Here is a 6,182-nt window from a genome sequence, read left to right on the forward strand (position 1 = left end):
ACGATGCATGTTCTCACATTGTGTGGCCCGACGCTCTGATGCGATCTACTTGCTCACACTGTTAGTGTAAAAACCACGTCGGACTCAGATCCGCAGTGAGATGGCGCTATCAGACTCGTCAAACGATTAGAAGAGGAATATGAAGCTCACTGGAGTGAACCGCGCTGCCTTGGTAATTTGTGCAATTTTGTGCTGAAAGCCCTAAAAAGAAAAGGCAACGACGTATTTGGACAAAGACATGGCTGAGCAAACGTGCCTACTACGGTCTGTCAATTTTACAGAAAGAACTCCATTTCACTCACACCTCCACCATGCTTCCGTGTTTTTATCTGAGAGGAAGAAGAATGAGAAGAAGAATCCTTGTTTGTGCATGCCTACTGAGCCGACTGAATGCCGACTGTATTTCAAACATGTTTGATTTTCTTCTGACCTCACAATTCCTGATTAGGAGGTGGTCGGGAGAGACTGATCGCCCCTCGTTACCCCCAGTACACTACATGACGCACGATCAGACTGAAAGTGGGCCCAAAAAGGGCAAAAAATCATACAGTGTAAGCCCGGCATGAAGACCCAGAAAGGTGAGTCCTTGGCCTTAAACGGCCACAGATTCTAGCAAAGCAGTAGTATTCCTTGCAGTTTCGATGGTCTAACTTTTCATGTAGTGTTGATTGAAATACTCACGCATAAGTAGCAGCCTCCCCTTTCTAGCTGGCTCCATACCTATCATCTCCACTATCTCCAAGCTTCTCTATCCAAACACTCAACTGACCACAATTCTCCTGCAAACGCCCATCTTGATTGAATACTGAGCTGTGTAAACACCTGTAATGGTTCATGGCCTACCTGAACCACTTCCCGAAGCGGTCATGTGGTATAGCCGATTAGCAAGGTCTCAGACATCATCAATTTCAGCTCCACCTCTACATTTAGTGGGGAGTGGCAGGCTTGGATTCCTGAGGTTGTGAGTTCAAAACCCAATCCCACAGACTGCCACTCTGGGTGACTGAGCAAGACCATTATCACCCTATTGCTCCCTGGGCACTGCTCAGTGGCAGTCCACTGCTCCCCAAAGTGGACAGGTTAAATGCAGAGAGTTAATTTCTCCATTGTGAGATCAATAAACTTTAATCAAGCAAGCCTCGATAAGTGCTTTTTCGAAACGGCCTGTGCATTCCCCAACACATGCTACGAAGCTTCGGCTCATCTCATAACATCACTGCAAACATCTGTTTTTTCGATCTAACAAGTCAACCAAACATAAAATAAGTGAATTTAATGTCTACACATTAACAGACAGGAAGGCCAGTCATGCTCCACAAGAACCTCTCAAAAATGTCTAAACAGAACTACAATAAAGAACTCAAACCACACTACTTTCAACATTGTCTTTACAACAACAGTTTGGTTTCTGCAAGTATAATAACTGTTCCCTTTGTCTAAGTTTTCATTATAGCGTTGCCTGGTAACAGCGACCTAATACAGCTTTCGACAATGCCACAAAATATGCCCTTCAGAACACTACAAACCAGGCATCAATCCTGCATCTATGACCGGCAAACCCTGCTGGAGCTACTGTCACAAAATGCTTTAAATACAGCCACTCTTGACTGCTTAAAAAGCTGTGGAGTGCTACAGACGGATGTAAACAAAATAGCGTGCGAGCTCAGCAGGTCAGGTCAGAGAAAGCAGGGTGCTAGGCGGCGTAGGCAGGGCTACAGAGGCAGGCTAACAGTGGGGCTAAGAAGGAATCCCCACAAAACACTGATCCCATTAATCCTGCTCTCCGACATCTGCTCACTGGATAACAAAATGGGTAATATCCAACTCGAACTCTCTTCCAAAAAGGATATTAGTAACTGCTGCGTCATCATTCTGTCTGAATCTTGGCTTCATTCAGTGATACCGGACAATGCTAATAGCCTGGAGGGCCTAACATTGTACAGTACCAATAGAAACAAAGAACTAAGCTTGGAGGGGTGGGCTCTGTGTGTATATTAACAGCAGCTTGTGTAAAAATGCTAGATTGGTCGCCAGCTTCTGCTCACCAGACATGGAGTTTCATCATCTGCCCAGAGATTTTAGTGTGGTTAATATTACTGCTGTTTACGTTCCCCGCAGCGCTAATACAAAAGAGGCCATGAAGACTATATCAGGCTATCTCTGAGCTTCAATCTGCATACACGGAGGGCATTGTCCTCATTGCTGGGGATTTTAATCAGGCTAACTTCAAGAGTATTCTCCCTCATTTTATACCAACATGGACTTTGGACCTTGGGGTGAAAATCCTTTAGACCTACACAGGTCACCTCACTCAATGACAACCGGCCTGTCGCACTGACTCCAATCATGATGAAGTGCTTCAAAAGGCTGGTTAACGAACACATCATCTCCAATCTGCCGCCAGCATTCGACCCGTTCAAGTTTGCCTACCGACAAAACCGCTCCACTGAGGACGCCATCTCTGGCCTGGCACACCTGGAGGAGAAGAACACCCACATGCGGATGCTGTTCCTGAACTTCAGTTGAGCTTTCAACACCATCATCCCACAGCATCTGATAGGAAAACTGGAAGAGCTGGGATTCAATACATCCCTCCGCCATTGGCTGCTAGACTTCCTCACCAATAGACCTCAGTCAGTCTGGGTCAGACAGAACACCTCTGATGTCATCATCCTAAGCACAGGCTCCCCTCAGGGCTGCGTCCTGAGCCCCCTGCTGTTCACCCTGATCACACATGACTGCGTCCCCAGATTAACCACCAATCACATCGTGAAGTTTGCAGATGACACCATCAGTGATAACAACAACCGGGGTACAGACAGGAGGTAGAGCAGCTGGTGCAGAGACAAAAGCCTGATCCTGAATGTGGAGAAGATGGAAATCATCTTGGACTTCAAGAAGAACCGTCCTAACCACAGTCCACTGGTCATCAACAGCTGTAGAGGTGGTCAGCAGCGCATAAATCCTGGGGGTGCACATCACAGACACCCTCATCTGGAATGTATACACCACCTAACTGATCAAAAGGGTAAAAAAAGGGCATTGACGGGCAGGGCCACGAGCAGATCTGACCGCCCAAGCAGTTCTGGTACCTACACTGGTTCTCTTCTGTTCAGCAGCTGCTATGTGAAGTTGGATACTGTGTTTTCCCGGTAGGAACAAGGTAGGTTTTAAGTCTGCGTCAAGTCTGACCTGTTCGTCAGGGCTGCCCTTTGTCAGCGGTCCTCTTCAGAATCTTCATGGACAGGATTTGTAGATTTGGTCTGGTTTGGGGACCAGTGGCTCTCGTCCTTACCTTATAGGGATGATGTGGTTCTGCTGGCTTCGTCCTCCAGAGACCTACATCTGTTTGGGTGGTTTGCAGCTGAGTCTGAAGCAGCTCCTCCAAGTCTGGGGCAATTATTCCCGTTTATCAACAAGAAAAGTTGGCTTGTGTCCTTCTGGTTGGAGGAGAGTTTCTGTCTCTAGTGGAGGAATTCCAGTATCTTGGGGTCTTGTTAATCATTGAGGGTAGAATGGAGCAGGAGATCAATAGATGCAGACAGTGATGAAGAGAAACTTGATTGAAAAGGCAAAGCTCTCAATATTGGGCCGGTCTACGTACCTACCCTCACCTTTGGTCATTGATCTCAATCCTGTCCCAAAGAATGAGGCCCCATCCACACGAAGTCAAAACAAACACGAAACGCTAATATTTTCCAGAACGTTTGTCGTAGAGACGGAGACGTAAAATAAATGTGATCGTCCACACGATTGCATGAAAACGCTGCAAAATGTATGCCAGGCCTGTAAGTGGCGCTGTCGTGCCAAAGCAAAAATAGGCGACGAAATGTTGGGCATTCGCACTAATATTTATACATGGTTGCCCAGCGGGTCCATTTTCGTGGTTCAGTCAAATTCAGGTGCTGAACTATGTCGTCTTTATTGCTCTGTTCTTCCTGGAAATATTCCGGAAGAAGAAGATTCTGTTGTAAGCCCGACAGCAGGGTGAGTAGCATGAGCAGCAACCATTCAACAGAGTACGGCGCCATTGTTGTTGTGATACTGTGTCGCACATGCGTGTTTAGAAGCGACGCTATGACGCATGCGTGTAAAAAAAAAATGCGGTTAGAGCTTAAAGATGGAAACGCGAAAACGGCGTTTCAAAATCTTCCCACTCTGAAGGCTGAATAAAAAAAAGATCGTTTACAGACCCCCGAAACGCCGGCTTCGTATGGATGAGAGGCTGGTTTGGTGAAAAATTTGTGCGTTTAGGCCAGGGTTTGACTTCGTGTGGACGGGGCCTGAGAACCCAGATACAAACAGCTGAAGTGAGTTTATTTCTACAGACTGACTAGGCTCTCCCTTACAGATAGGGTGAGGAGCTCAGGCATCAGGGAGACGCTCAGAGTAGCTGCTGAGGAGGATCAGACACGTATAATATATTTATGGAATTAAAGACAACAATAGTTATAGTAAAAAAAAATAATAAAACATTTTCTTATTGTTGGTTTTCATTTTAAAACCATCATCTAAAGACTTAAAGGTTGCTGCGGTAACATGGGGCCCCAGTAGCAATTTCTATTTCAAGGCAAAGCTTATGCTCCAGATGGAGGAAGGCTGTAAAATCTCTGTGCTAATAGGTAAGAGAAATAAGAAAAGGTAATGAAAGTGTTTAGAATATTTTTATTGAAAATTTTGTGTTTGCTTCTGAAAATAATCAGAACAAACAGATTAGAATCACAAATTAAAATCAGACTCGAGAGACAAGGATTAAGGTTCAGTCTTTGTAAAGAGTAAGTTTGACATATTGTACAATCCACATGGACCCCATCTACCAGCACGAGGGCAGCCCCAAGATGAAGAATCTGGAGAAGGGTGACTAATCTTAGCAGAGCACTATCTCTGTAGAAGTTATGAAAGCAGAAAACGTAGGTCCTGTAGGTGTGGGGTGACTCCCCTCTGTAGGAACAGCCCTCTTGATGTTGTTGGTTCCAGTCGGGTTTCTAAATGGTCCACATCCAGTTTCCATCAAATTATTTATCCCTGGCATTTCCCTAACTACTGAGGCAACATCCTGTTTTCTAAGGCTACGCCTTAGATGTTTCTGACAGCTGTACAAAAGCAGGAACTCTTGCTCTTAAGCTGTTAAGACCAGACAAACTAAGAAGCACTTTCTGCCTAAAACATGAAGGTGATATAAAGCAACAGGTCCTTAATTATACATGAAACATTTCTGTACTATTTCAAATGTCAGAGATAAATTCTAAATATTTTTTCAGGAACTGCTATTACAGCTATTACTATGTCTGTCTTATTTGTGTTTAAATTCAAATAATATATATTTTTGCCTAGCCTAAAGTTTCTTTTTTGAATAACAAAAAAAACCCTCCAAAGTACGTAGGAGATTTATTAGATTGTATTGGTCCTTTTTTTTTTAACAATAACCAACTAATTAGAACTTGTACAAAACACTACAGGATTTGAGAATAGAGATAAAATGAAGCAGAATGATGAAAATGGGTCCCTATGTCCTCCAGCAGTATAAGCCTATAGCATCCTATCTATAGAGAGATAGCTCAGGATAACCTGAGCCACTTTAAATATAAGCTTAATCAAAAAAGAAAGTTTTAAGCCTTGCCTTAAAGGAAGAGAGAGTGCCTGCCTCACAGACTTAAACTGGTTGTTGGTTCCACAGGAGAGGAACATGATAAGTAAATTATCCGCCTCCCATTCTGCTTTTAGAAATTCTAGCAACCACTAGTGGGCACTAAACCTGCAAACTGAGAGCAAAGTGCTCTTTTACTAACATAAGGAGCAATCAGATCTCTGATATCAGAGGGAGCAGCCCCGTAACCAGCATTGAGGTCATGTAGGGTGACCAAACGTCCGTATTTCCCGGGACTTATCCGTATTTCACGTCCTGTCCCGGGCGTCCCGGGTTTTTTTTTAGAAAGTGAGGAAATGTCCTGATTTCACTGCGCACGACGCTGCGTGTGACGTAATCCCTGAGCCGCGTCAGTGCGGGCAGCCCTGTTCTTAATCAGAGGCTCTTGCTCTGTTCGAAAACCTGGGCTGCATCCTCCAAGGACGCGGTCTACCTAGACTGGATCCTTCGAAGTCCTTGAAAATAAGGAGACCGGAAGAGTTTTGGCTGTAAATTCGAACAGGTCCACCCTTCGGCGGGTTTTACCGCCGTATGC

Source organism: Cyprinodon tularosa, unplaced genomic scaffold, assembly GCF_016077235.1.
Source record: "Cyprinodon tularosa strain WSP-4 unplaced genomic scaffold, ASM1607723v1 ctg453, whole genome shotgun sequence".
Classification (NCBI taxonomy): Eukaryota; Metazoa; Chordata; class Actinopteri; order Cyprinodontiformes; family Cyprinodontidae; genus Cyprinodon; species Cyprinodon tularosa.